Genomic DNA, 25,497 nt, shown 5'->3' on the forward strand with positions numbered 1-25,497 from the left:
AACATTTTTCTCCTCAACTCTGTGTGATACTGTGTTACCTGAGCCCAGATGCAGCGTTGTGAGTGCCAGGAGTTATTCTGAGCCTCTGTCAAATAGTCCCTGTAGTCTTTCAGGAATCAGCTCTCCTCTCGCGGGCCAGTTGAGGAATACAAACAGCCTTCTTCTCATCTTCCCACTCAGTGTCTCTTTCTGCTCCCTCACCTTTGCCCTATCCCCCTCATACCTGCAAATGCCTCTTTCAGTCAAGATGGGGGGGGACCCCCAAAACCACAAACAAAAACAGGAAAAAACATCAGGCATGGCAAGGGCAACTCATGAGGAGGGATGAAAGGTCATGGGCCTGACACATCCAAGCCCTACGTGGTTGTTTATGCTGTGATGTGCTGTAAGAAATTGACCTGAAAAGGAAGAATCCTTCTGGGAGTTAGTCTCAGAAAGGCAAAGTACCCCCCCATAATGGGACACACACCAGTCTGTGCCTCGCAGACACTTCTACGGGCTTCCTCCACAGGCCTTCAAAGAGTGAGAGCCTGGCATTGCTGCTTCTTTTCAGAGAGATGAGCAGGCTTGACATGAAACCTGATGGGTTCCCCTTTAATCCCCCGATTCAGAGATGCCTGAAAGACACCCCCAACTGGCAGTCTTGGGAAGCTGGGTTCTTTTAAGTTGTTATTATCAGTAAAGACACATCTCTGATAAAACCTTGAGATTATGATATGAACTGAGCAGACCAGGAAGGAAGAGTTCTGGAGTCAGATGGCCCTGGGTGTGAACCCTGGCACCACCATTCAGTAACTGTGATCTTGGATAATTTGCTTAACTGGCCTATCCAAGCCTCAGTTTCCTTGTCTATAAAATGGAAAGAAAATAATAGAACTGTCAGTAAAGGCTAAGTGAAAATGCTTATAAGGAGCTTTCCTCAAGTACAGCAAGTGGGTAAGAACCATTGGCTACTGTTACCATACCAGGACGTAAACATGGACAAGCCTAGAACTGATGAACACAACTGTTAATGTCTCCTTTAGAGAATTTGTTCCCTAAATGTTGCCTCCAAATGAAAGTAGGAACAGACACTAAGTACTGTCACCTACAAATACAAAGAGGGAAAGAGAGATGTCACAGGCATACCCAAAGGCTGGGGATTCTGATAGGAGAACCCTGTAGGAGCTGGACTTCCACTGTAGCTAGAGCAGCTGATATGGAAGATGCTAGAATGTGGTGAAGGCTCTCTTCCAGTCTTGTATAAAGTTTGGCTCAATGTGAAAGCAGTAAGATGGCATCTCGTTATACCTAGAAGGCATAAGCACGTTTGATCTTAAATCAAGAAAAATAATAGAATGACACGAAGCACAAGGGGAGTTAGTAGTGGTGGGTGGCTCTGTGTTATTTTGTCTGAAAGGGGAAAAACAATTCACTGATGGTACAAGGACTCTTTGATATATGACTTCTTGCCTTGACTTGGCCGACTTCATCTCCAAAGATGATTAGGAAGGAAAGAACAAGAATTTGAAAGAAACACAGACAAGGCTCCCCAGTTTCACTGAGTGTCCCAAGGGTGCTCCCTGATAAAACACTGTCTTGCATTCCTAGGGACAATCTGTGCATTGCGTGGGCAATCCAGCCACCCAAAGACACCAAAGTCAGCTTGGTTGCTCATCAGCTTGGTTGCTCATCAGTTCAACCGAACTTTACAAAACTTCAGTATCTCTGGGAATCTTGATTGCTTGTGTGGGTAGAAAGTGGATGGTGAGGGACATAAGGAGTTGGTACCCAAAGCCTTTTCCAAGACAGAGGGCAAGTGAAATAAAGTTGAATTGAAATCAAGTGTCGGTTTTAGAGTGTTCACTTTCTTTGGGTAAATATCCAATACCATTACTGGATCATATGGCATTTCTCTTTTTAGTTTTTTGAGTATAAATTTGTTAAATCCCTCTGTTGTACATCTGAAACTAATGTAACAGTGTGTGTCCACTATACACTAATGAATTTTTATATCAAGTGTCACTTTCTCCATTTTGCAGATTATAAGCTGTGAATGGGTGACCAATAATGAAAAATAATAATAGAGACAGAGACAATGGGGCCATATTTTGAAAATAATGAATGAGAATTTTTCTTTTGCCTTTCCAAGTTCATGGTCTTCACCCATGTTGGCCCAAGACAACCATCTGTGTGGGAAATCAAGATTTGATCCAGAGAAATGAAAAGGGAAAGACTGAGGTTATACTTGTTTCATGACACTCAAGATGTGGACTTTTAGCAACAGAGTGCCTTATTGATATTCTAAATCCCTTTATTCCCTATCCTGGAGGACTGCACTCATTTTCTTCCTTGGTAAATAATCCTTTTAGCTAATTTCTGACCAAGTAAGGAGTTGGCAAGGCTTACAGTTCTATAGTGGACTAAAGACATGGGAAATGGGAGATAGGAGCCCTGAGGATAAAAGTGACCAGAGAAAAAGAAAGTGAGAAAGGGAAGGCCGTTACAATGTATAACTATTACATTGTGTGATAGACATTGCCTGTCCTCTCAGGGCTTCAGCCTGGACTGGGTGTATATATCAGGTATCAGATAATTGACTTGACATTCAGGCTGAGGGCAGATGGGAGCTCCTGGGACTCCCATACATAAGAATGTTGTTTTATAGCTGTCTTCTACCAGTCTTGTTTGCAGCCACATCAAAATCATTTTGGTTGTTTGGCAGAGTGAGCCAGATCAGGCCTGAGTTTTAGCTTCTCTGGACCACGCTTGGTTCCAAGCAGCATAGACAGGACCTAGGTATGCCTGAGAATCTGGACAAGGCAGAGAGCAGCAACTTCCCCAGGGCCAGGCAGATTTGCAGCAAGGACCATGGAGAATGACCCAGACAGAAACACACAAGGGCTCATAGCACCTATAGGAGAGGGATTGGGGATGAGGTCATCTACAGAGCACAACAGATATGGGCCAGGAAGAGAGAAATAACAGATAGAATGCAGATGTCAGGAGCCAAAGGACATCACATCCAAGGACCCTGATTTTGCCTCCACCATGTAGGTCTTGTAGGTCTCACCAAGTCCACAGCATACCCAGGTGACTTCTTAACAAAGCTAGGTGCTAAGCAGATGACTGACAAAAGTGAGGGAGAAATAACTTGGTGTTTTGGGGTTTTTTCCTCCCTAAAGGACTGATTTCAAAGTGCATCCTAAGTTTGCAAGTCAGATTACATTTTAACCAAAGTATTAAAGTCAGTTGTCAATTGTTTCAGTTGGTTTGTTCCCAGGTGATCAATGGCAAGAAAACCAGATGGTTGTAGAAAAAATAAAAGAGCTATATGTTCTCTGCACATTCAGATGAAATGTGAGTGAGATTTGCAGTCCTACTCTGTAGCTTGATCGTATGAGAAGTGGGAAAAGATGGACAAAAATGCAGAAGGACTGGACATTTTTTGCCTCACTGAGACAAACCCCTGAGTGGAGTGATTCATGACAATAACAAGGAATGACAATGTTGAATGTGTTCCAATATGCATCTTTTGAAAGAATACGTGAAAATGGAATGAATGTCACTAATTAGCTCACTTGAGGAGGCAGAGCCAAGAGCACTAAAAAATTGCTCATGCTGAAGTCCTAGTCAGTGACTAAGCAGTAAATATATCTACTTCCTGAATCATGGACTCAAACCAGGAAGTGACCTTCATTAGTGCTTCTCGGTATTTAGTCAGATCTAGGCTCCTGCATCAGCTCTCTGTAGCTGCATAACTACTCTAAAATTGGCAGGTTAAAATAACAAGCATTTATTATTATAGTTTCTGTGGGCTGGGAATCCCAGAGTAGCTTAGTTGGGTGCTTAGGAGGTCTAGCTCAGAGCCTCCATGACATGGCAATTTTAAGCCGCTGGGCACCGTCTGCAGTCATCTAAAGGCTGGAACTGGAGGATCTACCTCCAAGATGGCTCACACCGTGGCTGTTGGCAGAAGGCCTTCGCTCCTTCTCATGTAAGCCTCTCCAGAGGACAGCCAGAGGCTCTTCCTGTCATAGCAGCTGGCTTCCCCAGAGTGAGTGATCAGAGAGAAGGAGAGAGAGAGAGAGAGAGAGAGAGAGGAATAGAGGAAGCCACAGCATATCTTATGGCTCCTGGACCTCAGAAATGACCTACCACCAATTCTGCAATATTCTATTACTGACACAGACCAACAGGAACACCCTTAGGGAAGCGATCTCACAGGGTGTGAGTACCAGGAGCTGGGATCATTGGGACCATCTTGAAGGGGAGGCTGCCCTCCCCAAGATTTCTTTAAAAGGAAAAATAAATTCAACAGACCTCCAGTGTTGTGTAAATTATTTGTGTTGCTTGAACTTGCAAAAACAGGAAACTATGCAGAGACCCCTTTGACATAAATAGGTTGTACAAACATGGGCTATAACTTTTTTTAAAGTTTGGTTTGTTGGTTCAGAAAAATCAGGCCTCATAAAGCCCCAAACTTTGTCAATCCTGGGATGCAAATTTTAATAAGCTGTCCCTTGATGTCTCTACAACTGTCTTGTTTGTTCACTTGAAGATAGGTTTTCACATTGCGGTGTTATTGAAACCCACATTAAGTAGATGTCTAATCCACTTACTGCTAGAATCAACAGAAAATTCTGCCCTGCTTTTTCACTGCTATGCTTTTTGCTGATGAATGGCTGCAAGTCTGCCTGTGCAAAAATGCGATCTGCATAATGTATCTGCTCCTAACATAAATATGGTACTGCCTGCTGCAGCACGAATTCTTTGGATTCTGGCACGCCCGTGTTTGGTAGGCCCCCAACATGATTCATTTCTCCTATCCGCTTCCCGCTTTGAACTGCTGTATAATCTTCCTTTTCAGGATGCTATGACATCATTTGTCTTCACTCAGCACTCGAGAGATCATAAATGAATGTGCAAAGCAGTCACAAAGAGCATGGGGCCGTGTGCAGGTTTCAGGAGAATGATGGTACAAGATGGTACACAGCGTGCTTATGTTAATTACTGAGAATCAGAGAAATAATGAAGTGACCACAACTTGTGACATTCCAGTAGGACTATTTTCTCCATGTGTAGCTGCATCCTAAGGTCTCCATTTAGACCAAGACTCCTGAGCAAATGAAAAAGTATCAGTGTTTATGTATAGACATGTCAGGCATGTTACCCCCAAGAGAGAGGTCCAGAGAGGTCTCACTGGAGCCCCGCTGTGTCTCCACCTCCAGAACACGTCTGTGTTCCTTAGTCCTGCAGGTAGGAGGATCTGCCAGGACCCAGAGGTCTTCTGTTTGGACTCTCTCATTCTCACGTTTGTCCTGCTGTCTAGGCCAAGGTCCCCCGTTCCAGCCAGATGGCAAGTCAGCATTTCAAAGGCATAACCGAAGGGGCTGAACAACAGTAGATATTAGGAATCTGTTGCCACCGTAAAGTTGGCTTGGCTTTGGAAAATGGTATCCATATGTTCGAGTAGATTTGTGAACCCCTTGGCGCTTCATTTCTTGCCACCAACCAGAAAATACCCTCCGGGCCCAAGGGCGTCTTGACAAAGGATTCCTTGGCTGTGACACTCCGAGTGGCTTTTAAAGATGATCCACAGCCTCTGACCCAAACATCTGGACTGTTGGCCACAGTCTGTGCTGTTCTAACAGCCTCTCGGAACTCCTCGCCCGTCTGAGCAGATAAAAGAATCCTCACAAAATGGCTTCTTCTGGGTGCCAGAGACCCCTCGGCTCTCACCTCACACAAACCTGGGAGAAGGAGCCCTGGCCTTGGCTTCCCCGGCTCTGTCAGGAGGTTTGTTGCAACTGACACTAATGTCACACTGGACAGACATAGTGCACAGGGTCTTCCTGCGCACCTCCTCTCCTGTCCGCTGTTAGGAGATGAATGGCTACTTAGTCATTGAAAGGGACAAACAAAAAAAACTCTCACACACACTGCTGAATGGGCACCCACTCTTGGCACCTGTCAAAGTGCTGCCATAGACGGAGAGAGAGGGAAAGCCCCCCCACCCCCACCCTGGCTCTGCTCTTGGGCTCATCAGGATGTGGCCCAGGGGTACTTTCCACAAGGACTAGAGAGAGAGAGCTGTGAGAAGCAGCCTAAGTCCTGTGTTGATGGTGACTTTGCTCCAGTGCCTCTGCTTTTTAAAAACCTCCTTTCAAAACCCTAAAGACTTTGAGGGCATAAATGGCTGGAGACAAAGAGAACACGCTTTGTGAAGAAATCCCTCGGGATCGTTGTCTGATCTACTCAGGGTTCCGGGTATATGTGGAAGTTCCCAGAAATCCGTTTTACTGAGGGTCCTGTTCCTTCTTTACCACTGAACTGCTGCAGGGCATCTGAACTAAAGCACAACAGGGAGAACGAGGAAAGCCTCGCAGCAGCTGAACCACAACCGGGAGTGCCCACAGCAAAAGCCGATCTGCCAGCAATCATCTTGGGTCCCCCGGGCAAAAAGCCCATGCAGCTCAGTGACAGTCAGACTCCCTTCTCATTGCTAATGCAAATGCATCCTAGAGATATCACCGAAAGGGATCATTAAAAGTGAGCTGTGCGGCTCTCACTTCATCTGCTTGCCGCCAGGGCTGGGAGGAGCCGCCAGTGTCTAGAATCTCATTACACAGGCAGCCAGGAAGTAGTTTAAAGCATTACGTCATAAGTTGTCAAGGTAACTCACCAGACTGCCTCTCTGGCCTCCTGTGGTCCATGATGACAGGTTCTCCAGACCAGGTGAGGAGTAGAGGGGTGGTCTGCAGCCTGAAGCAGGACAACTAGCAGCCCAGGCTCAGAAAGGTGACTTGGTATACAAGCCTCCCTCTCGCCTGGGCTACTGCTTCTGGGCTGGATGGTGAGATGGGACCCAGCAGTCTTGCAATACTTCCTACCCACTGTGCACTCGGGAGGAAGTACCCTTGGTATCGTCTACTGCCCAGAGCTCCCGAAGAGGGCTTCCTGACCATCATCAGCCTGACAGCGGCAAGAGGCTACAAAGCTCGTCAAGGACACTGTGAAGGACACCCCCGGAGAGCTCAGGCCCCGGCTTCCTGTTGCCTCCAGAATCGGACCCGCCACAACCTGAGTGTCCTTAAACAACAGAAATTTATTCCTTTCTAGATCCAGAGGCTTGAAGTTTGAGATTAGGTTTCTTGGCAATGCCATGCGTCCTCTGAAGCCTCTAGGGCAGGATCCTTCCTTGCCTCTCGCAGCTTCTCACAGCCCCAGCTGTTCTTTGGCCTGCAGCAACCTCCACGGTGACAGGGCCGCCTTCCCTCTGTGTATCTGTGTCTTTACTCAGTGTTCTCCTCTCTGTGTCTTTCTCCATTTCCCTGTCTTAGAAGGACACAAATCATATTGAGTTGATCTCAAATTGATTCCATAGTCCAAGATGCTCTTTCTCAGTAATGTCACATTCACAGGTAAGGGGGTGGTGAGGACTTCAACCTGTTTCTCTGAAGTACATGATTTGATCCATAATGGGCCCACTCTTTATTTTGCACAAAGACAGGTGCCCACATTGCATTCCCAGTTCTGTGTTGGGCCAGGCCCACACCTGGCTGCTTAACAGACTCACTGAACACCAGATGGAAAGTCAAGCCCAAATCAAGCTGTCACGTCAAGGTCACCTCATGATTCTGAACTTGCCAACAGCTTCCATACATAGTTGCCCCTGTCCCCTTCCTGGGGCTAGAAGGGAAAGTGTTTGGGATAAGGGGCTCTCAATGAAATCTACTGGGAAGGGCTTCCCTTGGTGTAATCACCAGAAAAGCATACAGAATGTTATCTTGACCTTCTGTTCAGTAATAGTCTCCAAGACCTATAGACTGGGCAGTTTCCTCAACCCTCTGAATCATTCATCAGCAGCAGCCCAGAGAAAGCAATTCTGGTGAGTTGTGTTTTGCATTTTCTCTCCTGATAGAGGCCGATCTTTTAAGATCAGCAAAGTGCTTTTGCATTGTCTTAATGTCAGAAGCCTGCCCGAACTCTTTGGAAAGGTGGTTTCCCCTAACTGAAGCAACAGAGGGCATAACTCTGCTCCCAGAAGCATCAAAGACCTGGAGATTATGCCATTCTGCTCATGTGCTTTCTTCAAAGAGTACAGAGAGGGAGGTTCCCAAGACTTTAGCAGAAACTAATACTCTGTTGTCTGAAACAACACTCTTAACAATTGGATCAAGGCCACAAATGGAGATAGCAATTTTCTCTCTGCAGATAAGGTTATGGTTAATTTCAGGTGACCCATGGTTAATGGCCAGACGTAGCAGAGTTAGAACATCCTTCTCACAGCCAAGGGAAAGACAAAGATGCATAGAGAGATCTGGTGTTCATCCCAAAGTTCCTTCCCACATTCTGGGATTGTTTCTCTCGCATTTTGAAGCCAGCTTGGTCCTAGGAAAATTGTGACTATCATTTCATCACTTGCTGGGTGCTTTACATACATTATCTCACAGTCCCTTAAAGAGACGGTATAGCATAATGGCAGATCTAGGGCCCCAGAGTCAAATGGCTGGATTCAAGTTCATACTCCCGCCTTTCACCCTCCATATGACTGTCGGCAAGTCACTGAGTGCTATGAAATGGGAGGTTCAAATTCTGACACTACAGAGTGGCTGTAAAGATTAAAAGAGATAACCTATAGGAACACTCAATAAATGTTAATTCCTATTATTAAGTACTGTCATTGTTCCCACTTTATATATTACATCCCACTTTTAAAAGAAACCTGAGATTCAGAAGAGCTAAATAACACATTCCAGTCACACAACTAATTGTGGGAAACAGATTCCAGTCCAAGGTTTAGCCAACAGAAACCCTCCCCCACCCACCTGACCTCGGCACAACTGCCTGCCTCACAATCTGGAGCCACACTGCTTTTGGGGCTTTCATTTTCAGTTCAGACTTCTGCCTTTCAGTTTCCTTCCAGGAACACCATATCCCCTATGTCCCCCTTCTGCCCAGAGCTCCACTTTAAAGCCTATCTTCCCCAGAGAGCACCATACAGTTCAGACCAAATCTCTTCCTTCAGCTCCAACCCTGACGGTCCAACGCAACACAGGCCATGCCTCTCTGCTCAAATATCAACAGCCGGTGGTGACTTCATTCCTTGGCCTCCATTTATTCAACAATAGCATCAGAGACAGACTTTCAAGTACTGTGGTCCAGGCTCTGTGTTGGCACTGCTGACACAACCCCAGCTATGGTCCCAGTCCTCACTGAGTCTCTGATCTGGAAAGGAAGGCAGACACATAGATCATTAACACTTACCCTCCAGGGAAGGTGGGCTGGTGTTGATGAACCATGACTTGTGGGAGTGCCATGGTGGGGCTGCTTTAGTTATATCTGGAACACTGAGTCTGATTTCGCCAAGAGGGCATGTGGCAGAAAGCATCCTGGCAAAGAAGAGCCACCAGTGATGGAGCTGATATAAACCCAAGTAGCCATAAGGGGGATGGGCCAGTGCGGCTGGAGTTTGCTGAGCCTGAGGAAGAATGATGGAATGTGGCTGGAGATGGAAGTAGAGCCCAGATGGGGAGGTTTTAAATGCCTACTGTCCTCGTGCTTTGGGTTTTTTCCTGCATGCTACTGATTCTCAAACTTTATCCTCCATCAGAGTCACCTGAAGGCTCGATAAAGAAAAAAATGCAGATTTCTATCCACCCTGTTTTGATTCAGTACATCTGAGGTGGGGCACGCACATAGACACTTCTAACATTCTCAGGTAACACTGAGTTGGCCGCTTCTAGAACCATGCTTTGAAAATGACTGCAGCAGGGGGCTCCTGGGTGGCTCAGTGGGTTAAGCCGCTGCCTTCGGCTCAGGTCATGATCTCAGGGTCCTGGGATTGAGTCCTGCATCGGGCTCTCTGCTCGGCGGGGAGCCTGCTTCCTCCTCTCTCTCTGCCTGCCTCTCTGCCTAATTGTGATCTCTGTCAAATAAATAAATAAAATCTTTAAAAAGAAAAAGAAAAAGAAAATGACTGTAGCAGGCAGCGGGTTAATGGAGAACATCTGGAAACATTTGCATTTCAAGTAGACACACCTTGGTTTCTCCTAAGGAAAGCTACTGAGGAGCCAGTTAGCTCCTCCTTCCCGTCTACCGCCTTCTCTAGCTCTGCCTGGGGCTGGGCCACCACAGATATTGGGCTAAGCCCCATACTGGGGTGTCACCTCAGCAGCGTGTTGAGAAAGCGAGAGTCATTTCTGGCGTTTGCCTTTCCTGAGCAGTGACGCCCCCCCCTCCAATGCCCTAATGTCACTTGTTGGCTGAGGGTCACTGGATCCCCCTGCTGTCCCGACCATACCCCAAAGTGGTTGCTAATGGTTTCTGCAGGTTTTTGTTGTTGCTGCTGCATTTGAATCGGAATGCCTACATTCAGCGTTCCCTCATATAGCTGCTGGGATCAAAATCAACTTTGCTGCCTCTTTCCAATGGGAAATAACCCATGTTCCACCTAAGGTATAAAAACTCCCTTGCAAAAGCAAACAAAATGTCATCTTGAAAAAGATATGTCATTGAGGAGTTGGAAATCAAACTTTAATGACCTCTGCGTACCTCTCTGAGCTCATGTCTTTCCTTTCCCCTCTCATTCTTCCCAGGCTAGCCGCCATGCTACTCATCTGACATCAGGCAAGCCTTGGGGCTTTGTATTGGCTACTCCTTCTGTCTGGAATGTTCTTCCCCCTACATCCACATGGCTTACTCTCTTGAGTCTTTCCAGTCTTTCCTCATTGAAATCTGCTCTGGCAACTTGATTAAAACACCAAACCCCCTTCTCAAAACACACACACACACACACTCACTCATACATACATGCACACTGGGCCCCCTAATTCTACGTCATTTTTCTCCATAGACATATTACCACTTCCCATACTATATATTTTACTGATCTCTTTGTTCATAGTCTGTGTTGTACCCACTAGAATATAAGCTTCATGAACACAGGATTTCTATTCATTATAGGGTAACTCACACCTACAACAATACTTGGAACACAGTAATAGAAACACAATATTTCTTGAATAATTCACACTGGTTCTCCTACACCCTGTTTTCAAGACCTGGGCTTGTTCATTAACTGTCTTGTCCAGAATGGTCAATCAAGCTACTCAATGTCTCTTATCAGTAAAATGAGAATAATATCAGCCTTACCCAGATTTCAGAGCTTGGAGAAGAAAAACCAATATCTAAATTATGAAAAGGCTGTGAAACATGAACTGTAATACAAATGCAAGTTATTTTTAATCATTTTCCAATTTCCCCCAAAGAATATAACAAATATATTCGAAGAAGCCATTACTATAACTAGTATTTTTTTTCAGGCATATTTGAATTGGCACTTTCTTTGTTTTACTGTGTTCATAAATAACTCTTTGTATGTGCTAGAGAAATAGAAATGGGAAAGTTTCTAACAGTGAAAAAAATAAATAGAAATAAATCAAGTGTAAGATTATTCAATCGAGTAGTTTGGTTAATGTATAAACACTAATGAGTGGCACTAAGTTACAAGGAAATTCAGGGGTCGTTCGCTCAATATCATCTGAGTAAAATAATGGGGAAAAAGTAAATGTTCATCAGCTTTATTAATATATATATAGCTCAATGTCCCCAGGCCACCCAAGCTACAAGTTTAATTGCAATCACATTGACATGAATTCATAAAGTCTGCCGGCCTACATGATTATAGACTCCCAACACAACTACAGGCCATCTGCAAAGACTTCCCCAATTAGTCTGAGAATGTATGGGGTACTTCACATTTGCTCATGATTATTTCCCACAGGGTGTTCTGCTGAATGCTACTTGTTGCTGTCCACCATCTTCAGCCCCTAAAGAAGATGTTGTGGGAGCAGTGTATTAGGGCCTGGATAGCCGGATCTCAGTGCTCCAGGGTTTTCACAACCCCCAAAGATCCTCTGGTCTTCTCTGAACTGGAGTCAGGTTTCAGAGTGGTGGGTTGGCCCCTTTCCTTCTGTCTTACCCCTAGACCCTGGGGGATGTGCTAGGAAATGACAACTGAAAAGCCAATAGGCTTTTCTCTTGTTTCATGTCATTCAGTTTAAGGCATGCCTTATACAATGGCCATTATCAGGAAGCATGCCTTCCTATGAGCACACAGAAATCCTTACTGTTTTTTACAAGCCATAAGTAGACTTGATCTCAGATTTCTTGCAAGCTTCGTTGTATTTTTCATGGTGTCTCTGGTGAATTAACCTCCCTAAGAAGCAGACAGACTGTTGAAAAGCAAGAATCAGGTAAAATACATTCCTCAGCTTCAACCAAACCAGCTACAATTCTGTTTGGATTGTGATCAGTGGTGCTGCACACATGGCTGTTTTCCAAAGCGTTCTTGGCTTCCCCATAGCCCAATTCGCACTCCGGGCAAGTGTGGCCCAGTTGTGCCCATTTCTGCTTACCTTTTCCTGGCAAAGAAACATGTGGGCAATTCCCCATTCAAGCAGTAAAGAATGACTTTCAATCTTTTCACCTTTGATGGGAAAGAAAAGATCAGGGCGCCCTGTCTTCTAGAGAAATATAATGGAGGGAACATCTCAGGTAACAGTCCTTGTGACTATTGTTCCTCAGCGGAAAGCTGCTCCCACCTGTTTCCCACCACACAGGCCCCAGTGTCTCCACTCCATGCCCAAGCACAGAGTGTCCGGGGGCTTTGTGGATAGGCTCGTGGGGGGGTCCACCCACTAATAAATGCATGTAGTCTTCTTCTCAACTGACACAGTGGAAGAATCCTCAAATTCAAACACCATAGAACCTCTCTTGAAAATGTACAACGTTTTATTTCATTTTTCTTGGTCTTCACACACACACACACACACACACACACACACATGCATACGCACACCATAAATTCACCTAAAAGCAAGGATTTGTACAATACCTATGAACTGAATATTCAGTGGGGAAAAGACCAGGTGTTATCAGCCCAGACTGGAAGTCAATATGAGATTCAGCTCCACACTGCAGTCCTATGAGTCAGTAAGGTCAAGACAGTTATTTTGAGTTAATGAGAGTCTTCTCTTTCTACCATACTTTAAAGGAGAAGATGATATAATGCCACCAGCATTATTTAACTCCAGGCTTAAATTCAAACTCTCATTTTTTCTTGTGAATAATTTAACAAATTTGCATCTTATAAATTTTTTTTAAAAAAGGTGATAAAGCAAGAAAAGGAAATGACAAAAAACTGAATTCAAGTCACCTTCTTTGATTTCTATTTTGTCTGATTTTTTTTTTTTAAGTTTTATTTATTTATCTGAGAGGGAGCAAGTGAGAGCAAGAACAGAGTGGAGCAGAGGGTGAGAAAGCAGCGGACTCTCCACTGAGCAGGGAGCCTGACTTGGGGCTCGATCCCAGGACCCGGAGATTATGACCTGAGCCACCCTGATGCCCCATTTAGTCTAGCATTCAAAAGCAAACTGACTGGGCTTGTAGGAGATGTTGGATCTGGGATTAAAAATGACAACAAAATGGAGAAGACAAGAGTGGGGAGATAGCACGTGTAAGGAACCTTTATCACTCACAGCTTTTTCTTTCCCTAGGTACTACTGCTAAAACCTACTTGTTTATTCTAAGGTCCAGCACCTTGTCTAGAGGTGAAAAATGATTTGAAGAAAACCATAAGCCATAGTTCTGCTCAACTGCAGTCTAAAGTTAGGGGTTTGAGGAAAGAATAAGGCACATAAAATCGGATCCAGCTTTTGTAGGACATCAAAAAAGGAATTTTCTATTCATTTCTTATACAACCTATCTGTTCATATTAGCATACAATCATTTCAGCCTCTCTAAATAAAACGTTTTTAACCTTCAGAACAAACAAACAAAAAATAGAGTCATGGCTAATTTAGAACTTTTTGTGAAAGTGTAACATTGAAGATTGGTGTGTATGCTTTATTTACTACTTTAAATAAGAAAAGACTTATTTCTTTAAAATGGGAGAGGGCACCTGGGTGGCTCAGTTTCTTAAGTGTCTGCCTTTGGCTCAGGTCTCCCTCATCAGGCTTCCTGCTCAGCGGAGAGTCTGCTTCTCCCTCTCCCTCCACCCCTCCCCACACTCCTGCTTCTGTGTGTGCTCTCTCTTTCTCTCTCTCTCTCTCAAATAAATAAACAAAATCTGAAAAAGAAAACACCAAAATTCAGTAAATTAAAAAAATCTCGTGGAAATTAATGTTTATTTCATTAATTCCTTTTATATCTTGAAAATTTTCTTTTAATATAAAATTATTTAATTGCAAAGTGAAACAATTATTCCTTAAACCCTTCCATTTACCTTAATTCTCTCAATGGTAAAACAAATCGTGTCAATAAATGTTACTTTTTTGATTTTTTATTTACATAATTTCTTTGTTTATGATACAAGAACTGAACATTCACGGGAAGTAATCACAAAGTCAATACAAGCTGAAAGACATTCCTGAAATGTGGATAAAACCACTTAAAACTTGGCAAAAATTGAGCATAACATCTTAGTTTCTAAAAAACAATACAAGTTGCTAAATATTCTTTTTGTGTTAGAGTTATCCAGAGAAACAGAACTAACGTGATCTACAATTGACCCTTGAATGACATAGGTTTGGACTGCGCAGATTTACTTCTATGCAGATTTTGTGCAGTTGCAATTGTGAGTGTATTTGATCTTCTTCTGATTTTCTTTTTTTTTTCTTTTAAAGATATTATTTATTTATTTGTCAGAGAGAAAGAACACAAGCAGAGGGAAAAGCAGCAGGCAGAGGGAGAGGCAGGCTCCCTGCTGAACAAGGAGCCCGATATGGGACTTGATTCCAGGACCCTGGGATTATGAACTGGGCCAAAGGCAGACGCTTAGCTGACTAAGCCACCCAGGCATCCCTCTTTCTGATTTTCTTAATAACATTTTCTTTTCTCTAGCTTCCTTCATTGTAAAAATAGACTATATAATACATATAACTTACAAAATATATGTATGTCCACTGCTGATGTTCTCATCAGGCTTCTGGTCAACAGCACGCTATTAGTAAAGTTTGGGGAGGAGAAAGGTATACATAGATTTTTGACTGTCCAGGGGGGTTGCCACTCCAAACTCCGAAGGTGTTCAAGGGCCAACTGTACAGAGAGAGACTTTAAGGAACTGGCTCACAGGATTGTGGAGGCTAATAAATTTAAACTGGTTAAGTCAGGCTGCAGAGTCATTTTAGAGTTGATGTCACAGTCTTGGGTTTGAAATCTGCAGGGCAAGCCGTCAGGCTGAAAACTCAGGTAGGGTTTCTAGGTTGTAATCTTACAAAATTACAAAATTCCTTTGCCTTAGGGCACGTGGGTGGCTCAGTTTGTTAAAAATCTGACCCTTGAGCGCAGCTCACATTTGGATCTCAAGTTCCTGAGTTTGTGTCCCGTGTTGGAGGAGCCTTTGGTGTGGAGCCTACTTTAAAAAAAAAAAAAAAATTACTTTTTCTTCCCAAAACCTCAGACTTGTTTGTGGGGCCTTCAACTGATTGGGAGAGGCCCACCCAAATTATGGAGGATGATCTGCTTTACTCAGCCTGATTGTAAATGTTAATCACACTTAGAAAACACCTTTATAGCAACATCTATGTTGGTGTTTGACCAAAGAACTGGACACCATAGCCTAGCTGAGTTGACACGCAAAATTAACTATCACCATCCTAAAAACAATTTGTATGCTAGGAGTAAAGGTAAGAGTTGGAATTCCCTTAACAACTCCTTTCCCACAAGAAGCATTATCCATTATGAACTATCTAATACAGACTTCATAGAAAGAAACTCTGTCTTCAAGAATAAGAATATGTTTGTGTGTGTGTGTGTATATGTGTGTAAAAGAGAGTTAGCAAAATAATAATGACTTTAAGTTAGTATTTCCATTTGATTATAAGTTTTAAGGAAGTATCTTTTATTCACTTGTTCTCAGTCTATGGGATTTGATGTGTAAATAGATTTATATTACTATTAAAACTAAAAAAAAATCATTGTTAAAAACTGTAAAAAAAAAAACTTTTTAAATTAAATGGCTGCCTGATGATGGTGACTTATCTTGTAATGAACTAACCTCCATACACCTAATTTTACACATTCTGTTTTAAACAAAGATGCTATTTCAAGGCACAGAGAGCCCCTACAGCACACAGACTGCACGCAGGTGAAGAGAGGGTGGCTCATGAGGAAAGGGTCAGCACTGAGTAAGCCACATTTCTATAACTTCTCTACCAATGACACTTTTCCCTGTGAAGCACAGATAGTTAGAACTTGAGCAGAAAGTAGCATTCTTATGAAGTTCTTCAATTCTTAATGAATTTCCATTGGAAATTAAGGGGGAAATCCTGGAATGGTGACAGAGGGATGCAAGGCAGACAACCCAGAATCTACTCATCAAGTACTGGCAGAGGCACCTGTCAAAACCTACCCTTGGTTTTGGCTCAGGTCATGATCTCAGGGTCATGAGACAGAGCTCCACATGGGGCTCCACACTCAGCATGGAGTCTGCTTGACATTCTCTCTTCTTCTCCTTCTGCTCCTCCCACTCATGTTCTCTCTCTAAAGTAAATTAAAAAAAAAAAAAAACTTAAAAAATAATAAAGTAAAATATGCAAATAGCTGGCTGACTCCTGAATCCCATGCTCAAAGGAGACTGAAGATCTCCAGCAGAAAACAACAGCTGGAAGACTAAAAGAACTGGGGGAATGTTCCAGCTGTTACCTAACACAGAAAAGAAAGAATTTAGAGTTTGAGTCCTGCCAATAACTTTGAAGACTAGAAGGAAAAACCTGAAATATTAAAAGATGACAATCTAGTGTAGCCAATATGACTTGTCGTGGCTTTCGGTTTTGTCCCAGAAGACCAGATCAGTAATGAAATGGGTAACTGTGGTCTAGACCACATAAATGTGGGATGGATATATCACCATTTGGTGAACTATGATGAAGAATAATTGTCAGCAGATTCTGAGCCATGATCGATCTGTGTCAAAGGCAACAAGGTATTTTCATTGAGCTGCTCTCTGGTAAAATAGGGAACAGCTCTTTTCTTTTACACAGTGGCCATATGGAAGAAAGAGAAATAGTGAATCTCTAATCATAAAGATCCAGATTCAAATGGCCTTGATAAATTGAGGGAGTGCTTAGGATTTAATAGAATGTGATTCCATGGACAAATGCTTAGGAAAGTGGATCGTAAAGTATAAAAACAAACAATAAAGCAAGTGATAGACTAGGAGAGTGGTTCTTAAATTTTTAGTCTCAGAACCCCTTCATTCCCTAAAAAAAAACTACTGTGAACTTCAAAGAGTCTTATGTGTATGAATTACATATGTTAGAAATAAAAATGGGGAAAATCTTAAATAGATGTAATCATTTCAAAATAACAGAAATTTCATTGTATATTAACATAAATAACTTTTTTAACACACCCACAAAATAATTTTTGTGCAAAACGAAGTAATGGCTGGCATTCATGACATTATTTTACATTTTTGCAAGCCTTTTAATATCTGACCTATTAGAAAACAGCTGGAGTCTTGTGTCTGACATTATAGTCAATATATTGAAATACTGCATATCATGTAGCTTCTGGAAAAAGTCTCCACTCATGAAAGACTGTGAATGAAAACTACAAATAACATCTCAGTATTATTATGAATGTAGTTTTAAATTTGTAGTCCATCTGAAATGGTCTCAAGGACTCCAGGGAATCACCTTCACAGAGAGTTCACATGGGACATGAATATTCTCACAGTCTGGATCACTTCTGAGACTTCCTTTGACTTATTTTTTTCTAGGTGTCCTTATCACCAGCCTTTCAATCTTCTTTCTTACAGATTTCAGGCCATTCCACAGAATCAGTCATAACTTGCCATGAATCTATAGTATCTCCACACCTCTGGCCATCTCTCTTTCTAACCCAAGTGGACAACCAGACAGATGTATCACTTGAAATTCTGACCACTGGGAGAATTTCCCTTCTGGGTCACCTGTTAGTATCTTAGTATCTTAGTACTGCAGTATCCCACTTTGGACTGATTTCAATACATTGCATAGAAATATCTCGAAAATAGACTTGAATATTCTCCTCAGCTCTTATGAGGTCATAGCTTCAGGATGAAGGAGAAGTAGGTAATGCAGCAAAAACAGATGCACCGACAGTATAAGCCACCGGATTTGCAACATACTGGTGCCTTCAACACTTATTCGAACTTAATTTTATAATTGATAATGATCAACTACCCAAATTTATGGCTCAGTGGGCCATATAACATCCTGCTTATGATTAAAAACTCTATTTGCATGGTCCTTGGTATCTCTTGGGCCCCATAGCAAACCAAGGTTCTTTCCTTTAAAAAAGAATAAATATTTTCTGAAAACTACAATTCTGCTCCAAAACTCAAGGGACTTGCACTGTGATTCTCCTAACCGGTCTTTCCACAAGATCCCTAGAGTATCCCAATCTATCATAGTGAATTTTGAACAATGTTAGATTCACTGTGATATAAAGTCCAAGTAGTAGAACTGCTTACAGTGCAGCCTGGTTTTGTTGCTTCCAAATGTGATAAATTGTTGTCTTCAAAAAGCTTCTTTCTTAAGTGGTGGGAGTTTTGCAAACTTGGTTTTCACTTTGGATGTAATATCCTAACATGTCCTATACTACAGAAGTAACCAGAAATTTCTCTGAGATGACAGGCACATAAATTTTCATTGGGTTTATACTCCACCATAGACAGGAATACATCTTACCAGGTGTTAGAGCCTATTGTGATATAACAAATCACTCTAAAACTTAGTGACTTAAAATAACAAAAACCATTTCATTCTTTCAAGCTTTGGTGAGTCACAAATGTGGGGAAGATCTGGCTGGCCAGTTCTAGCTCAGGATGTCTCATTGGAGTTGCAGTCAGATTATGGCCGGAATTAGAACAGATGAGCTGGTGAAACCGCTGGGGGAAGCTCAGTATCCCTCTCTTCATGCAGTCTCAGGTCTGTTTGGATTATCTTTCCATTTCCTTGTAATACAGAGTTCTTTTGCAGGTGAAGCCTTCAGGCACAAATATTCTACTAAATAAAATGGAAATCACTGCATATTTTATGACCTTTAGAAAACCACATCTGGCTGAACCCAGATAGAAAATCCCATCTAGCTTCAGGGAAGGGAGCACAGACTCCACCTCTAAGAGTGTCAGAATCCCATCATAAGAAAAGCAGGTGGGGCTGCAGATATTGTAGCAGCCATTTTGGGAAAATACCGTCTGTCAAACCAGGTATCAAGGGTATGTACTAATTCCTATTGAAAAGGTGTTGTAACATGATATTATTAATACAGGAAACCAGAGCGATATGTACCAATAAGATGATTACAGTTTAAATTATGGCAGTCAATGGGAGATTTGCACTGTTCTGAGGTAAATTGGCAAAAGTATACTGCTGTGCCTTTCAGGTGAAAGTAGATTGCTTCTGGTATTCTCTGTTTGTTAAATAGTTTCAGATAAAACATTTTCCAGAAAAATAACTGCAAAGCAAATGTTGGAAAGTGATGATTTTAAAAAATATATTTTATTTATTTTTTGACAAAGAGAGAGAGAGAGAACTAGAAGGGGGAGTGTCAGGGAGAGGGAAAGGGAGAAGCAGGCTCCCTGCTGAGCAACCTGCAGTGGGATCAATCCCAGGACCCTGGGATCCTGACCTGAGTGGAAGGCAGACAGTCAACTGACTGAGCCACCCAGGTGCCCTGATGATTTGTTCTAGAAAAAAAGACTTCATCTAGAACAATAGACATAATTTCAGTCACCACCTGATTGGTTTGTAATAGTCTCTGGTCATGTCATTCTCCTAGACCCTTTCATATTTTCCATGGAGAAATAAGTTACTTGTTTGGAAATAAAATAGACATTTCTGAATATTTTATGGCTTTGGATATGGTGCTAATATCTGTTGAAGCTCACCTTGGGGTGCAGTACTGCTTATATTAGACTTTTTTAGTTTCTTTAATTTTAATTTATTTATCGATTTTGGGGGGCCGGGGGTAAGGGAGAGGAAGAGAGAGAATCTTAAGCAGCTCCATGCCCAGCATAGAACCCAACACAGGGCTTGATCTCACAGCCCTGATTTCATTACCTGAGCCAAAATCAAGAGTTGGTCCCTTAACCAACTGAGTCACCCAGGTGCCCCTATATTAAACTTTTTAGCAGTACAGTCTTGAGTCTTCTGTTTGCCTCCCCTCCCATGATAGCACTACTCCTTTTATCAGAGAGTTACTGTGGGGAATTTTCCAGCAACCAAGTTTGTCTTTGCAGCTATTCCTTCAGGAACCAAAAAAATAACTATGGTATAGAAATATACATAGACATTGGAATCTCTTGTGAAACAGATTTTGGCCCAAACTCCACTTAATTCTTAACCTCCAAAAGCTTTCACCTCCAAAAGCTTTCACAATGATTTTCTGTGCCTTAAAGGATTCACATAATTAAAAGCCAGTGGTCAATAATCCCCACAGTTCTTAGTATTTATTTCCCCAATTCAGGTTTTTCTGGCAAGTAGCTATAAATCTCTTTGAGTATCTGTAGAAGAAAACTTATATAGTATATGATTATTTCCATGTCTTAGGGTCTTTCCACAAGGATTTGTGAATTGGTTCATATCTGGGAGTCAAGTGGCCATCACTGTCATTCATGTGCCTCAAATCACACCTTCATTTCCTGATTTACATTGTTTGTTTGTTTTTTTGCTTGAAGTTTTAAAAATTAAGCAAGACTTTACAAGCCTGCCCATGTTTTGGAGTCCTAGGGATCCCATGATCAATTAACCACCAACAAATATTCTCATGGGTCTAACAATTGTGATTACTGAACTAAGCTATTATTTATTTCAGTAATAGATCATTGGTTTTTAGTGATTAATTACTGCCACTGGTACTCTGCCAGCTGGAGATCCCATCATCTCCAAGTCAGAGACTCTGTTTCAAAGCCAGGATCTTTAGAAGTTTTCACCTGGGCCTAGCAGAGACATTTGTTCCTGAACATTCTTCAAAAATATTTGTTTTTACACAGTTGATATATATTTTAGTCCTTAGTTAAGGAAGTGTCCTTGGGGGCCCTTTCTGGATACATGATAAAGGGGAAGGTGAAAAATCAAAGTCATCTAAACTCAATTAAAAATTCAGCAAAACTCAATTAAAAATGCTTATCTGCTTAAGCCTTGGATTCCTCCACTCCATTATCTAAGGAATTTCTGGTATCTCAACCTCATTTTGTATAGGCATCATTGAAACTAGCTGGAAAGAGAAAAAGGTAGAGCTTTGGTCAAATACTGTCTCACAGTGGGCTGCCAGTGTCTAATAACCCCATGATTATTTCTCAAGTGTATTGTATTGTACTGTAAAACCCAGCAAACCAAGAATTACTTTTTCCATATTACTTTGAGGTTGAGGTTTGGAATACTAATTAAATACACTTGTGCTGACTAGGAGCACCTAGGGAGGATTTGAAGGAAGAGAGAATAAAAGTAGATCACTAACTATACACAGTATAAAAGCCATTAAAAGCTTAAAGGCAAGTATCAAAATAAATTGAGCTGAGAACCAGACCTTTGAAACATTTTATCATGAAATATAACACTGAGAATTTTCTAAATTTTACGAACACAGAGCAAAAAGTGAGAGTTTTCTGGAGTGTTAATAAAATGAAATAAACTTTGTTAAGTTTTTCTTTTCTGTATACTTGATAACATACATATTAGTATGGTAGTGCAAATAATTTACAAAATAAACATGAAGAGAAAGGGTATTTGCTTTAAAAAAATTTACTGATGGGAACACCTGGGTGGCTCAGTCAGTTAAGCAGCTGACTTCAGCTCAGGTCATGATCCTGGGATCCTGGGATCCTGGAGTCCTGGGATTGAGTCCCGCATTGGTCTCCTTGCTCAGCAGGGAACCTGCTTCTCCCTCTGCCTGCTTCTCCCTCTGCTTGTGCTCTCTCTCTGTCTCTGAGACAGATAAATAAATTGAAGAAAAAAAGTTTTTAAATTTACTGATGGAGTGTATTTTCAAAAAAGTCTGAATACTACTGATCTAAAAGATGGAGCACGATGCCAAAAATTATTGTGTACAGTACTTCAGTTTAAAAAACAAGCAAAATTCACATATATATATTATGAATTTATAAATGCATCCACATGTGTATTTCTGTAAGTATTGTCATTGTTAGACAATTCTGTGCCAATGGCTCAACTCACCAGATATGAACATATAGCTGCGTACTTATATTTTCAGTCATTTATTTTCATTCACCTCATCTATGATTTTGGCAACCACTGCATGACAATGATATAAGTTAAGAAAAAATTTATCAGTGTTCTCCTTCAAAAGGGATTTGAATAATGTATGTAAGAGGTATGATTAACAATGGACCAGAAAGACCAGGTAAAACCTATTAGACACAGTTCAAATCCTGCATTGGGGTTTCAGCCAAACCTCCAAAGCTTTTGGAGGCTTCAGTTCTTTTTTTTTTTTTTTTTTTCCCCAGCCACATTCTTAAATATGCAAAACCTTCTTATTAAGCAAAAGGGCTTAATCTCAAAAATGAATGCTTCTAACTTTCATTCTTCATTATATGGTCTTGTGATGGATAGAACTATAGCAGCTCTGAAGATTATTTCTATAAAAATAATTCTGGAAAACACATAAGAAAAGACTGTGGATCTTTATATTAAATCAGTTAAATCAATGAGTATTAAACAAAGTCAGATAGTTTTCCTAAGAAATATAAATCACCTAATAGTAATGCATTAAAACAGTGCACATACTACAAAAAATATAATACCCTATACAGTACTTTTCAATAGGCTTTCTTATTTTCTTAAAAATGAAATTGGAATTACTATCTATTTTTGACTCAGCCATATTTTTTAAAGTCATAATTTAATAGAGATATTTTACCCTAAATCCCTCTATTTCTCAAAAGTTTCATACCTTTCCCATGACATTTTCATCACCCTACCAGAGGAGAGATGATGAAACTTGGAACATAAAATCATTAGCCAAAATGAACTCATGTAGAGATATTCAAATCATAATAGGATATGGATATTGAATGATTAGGATTTATAAATACCTAAAATATTTTAACAGATTCTTTCCAATTTTTTCCCAACTAGATTGATTCTTAAAAATGCAATAAAAGATCTAAGATAATGTAAAGCAGTGCATCTGCTAATCCAAAAAATTAAGACTACAAGAAGACAACCTAAGTGGTAAAGGTGTCTCCTTAGAAATAATTCACTAGATAGAAACTCACAGAAACAAATTTAAGGCATTTGTTGTTCAGAAGCCAATAAACACCTCCCCTCTGAATATTGCTAACTCTGAGAAGATAGGCTACTTTGAATTGATGTGAAAAATTTGCAAACTATGTATTTCAGTCCGGTTGGCTAACCTCTAGACTTACTTTTATTGCTCTAATATTATCTTTTATAGCATACAATATGAATTACATAAATGGCATATATTTGGGTAACAAGGGGCTTTACCAAAAGTAAAGTAACTTGATAGTACCTTCTTTTGAGTACCGTCATTCATAATAAATTATCAGCTGCTCTCTCTGTCAGTGATCACAGGTTTCTAGGCCTAAAAGGGTAAGGATTCTGTTTTCTCCTATATTTTCCTATGGTTTCTCCTATGTTCTTCCACGGACAATAATGATAACAAAGCAACAGCAACCCAATACTCACTCAGTTCTTGCTAGGGGGGTGCCAGAATTTTAGCAATTTCATGTAATACGTACTCTCAGAACTGCTCTAGGAGGTAGCTACTTTCCAGGGTCTGGTACAGGTGAGGAAAAGAAGGCTAAAGGAAGGTTAATCAGATTACCCAAAGTCAAACAGCTGTCACTGTCGGACGTGGACTTTGAGCTGATCCCAAAGTTCATGCCCTTAACCACCACACTGTATTGCACATACTGGAAAGGAAATGCAGTATCTGTTATCAAGAAGAGAATGGATTTTACAGACTCTGATGTTTGCCTCCGACTCATTTTCTCTTCTATACAATTCTAATGACAACACAAACAGTCCTTGGGCGAGTTCTCTCTAGATCTCTCATGCTGCATTGGTAAGTACTTGCAAGAAATCATGGCTCACACACTCTGGTTCCCTTTACTGTTGGATCTGAATGTTGGTCTTGGTGGTCTTAAAAAGAGGAAAAGGAGCACTGAAGCTGGCCTCGTGGTGCTGATAGTCTGGTTTCAAACAGGATAAAATAAATAAGTAACTAAGTAAATAAGTAAGTAAATAAATAAATTTTTAAAGATTAAAAAAAAAATAAAAATAAAGAGATCATGGCTCGCTTTTCCTCTGTCATGCTGCAAATGAGGTGTGTACAATGCTGCGACACCCAGAATCCAGACCCTCTATCCAAGGCTCATGCAAGTCCAGGATGGAAGAAAATCTGGGGATTGTTAGGAGAGTATGATTGTGGAGAATAAAAATTTATACAGTACGTTTCTTCTCAAGTATAAGTTGACAGACTTATAGTCTTTAATACTTTATAAAACATACATTAGTTATGCAAATTGATCTATAAAAATAAATTATAAAAATAAAGTGATATTTATAGAAAAAGCTTCATTAAAATTTCCCTTTGAACACCTAAAATAGTATCTTCCTATAGTTATTATTCAATGAACAGATATTTCTAGTATTTTTTAAGAGACAGCATATTCTTTGTTTACCGGTGTCAGCAACACATTTATTTGATAAATATGTCTAAGTATTACTAAATCAACTCAAGTAGTTCTTTTTTTAATTACCAGTTTAAGATACTAGTATATTTAACCATTAAAAGATGAGAGAATGTTTTAAATAACATTTTTTTTTCCTCAGTGATTTGCAGGGAATTCAGGTAGGGATGGCTATGAAAAATGAGTCCATCTTCGTATGTTCAGTGCACTATATATAAATAAAATTAAACAAGGGGCTCCTGGGTCTCAGTTGGTTAAGCGTCTGATTTCAGCTCAGGTCATGATCTCAGGGTCCTGGGATGGAGCCCTGTGGAGAGCCTGTTTCTCCCTCTCCTTCTACCCCCCCACCTCCTTGTGCTCTCTTTCTCAAATAAATCAATAAAATCTTTTTAGAAAATAAAAAATAATTTTAAACTTGTCAACAGTTAAGACTAGTCACTAAATAATAGAATGGAAAAGAAATATTAAATCTTTGCATCAAAATAATGCCATTTGGCAAATGATGCTAAAAATAAGTGTTTTGTTTTATACATTTCATGAATTTCTCAAATGCATATACTATATCTAATGATATCTTTTCTTTAAGTCTTTTCTGCTACACTTTCTTCCTCATCAAAATTCACATAAGCAACAAATTAATGTATTTGATATTTTAGCATAACAGTTTGATCTTTTCTGAACCCAAAACAGGACCAGAATTGGGATGTTTCCTTGGATAAAGTCCTTTGTGTGATATAGAAAAAAATCCCACACATTTGATCTTATTCTTCTTTTTCACTACAATATAA

The 25,497-nt window shown here is 40.9% G+C and overlaps 1 non-coding gene across 1 annotated transcript; it reads left to right on the plus strand.

Annotated features, from left to right (window-relative positions):
* The first annotated feature begins 24,110 nt into the window (after positions 1 to 24,110).
* Positions 24,111 to 24,224, plus strand: LOC132003060 (small nucleolar RNA SNORA61). The gene has a single exon (XR_009400132.1). It is a non-coding gene; the product is annotated as a small nucleolar RNA SNORA61 (small nucleolar RNA).
* The last annotated feature ends 1,273 nt before the right edge of the window (positions 24,225 to 25,497 follow it).

This window comes from Mustela nigripes, chromosome 15 (assembly GCF_022355385.1).
Source record: "Mustela nigripes isolate SB6536 chromosome 15, MUSNIG.SB6536, whole genome shotgun sequence".
In the NCBI taxonomy this organism is placed as follows: Eukaryota; Metazoa; Chordata; class Mammalia; order Carnivora; family Mustelidae; genus Mustela; species Mustela nigripes.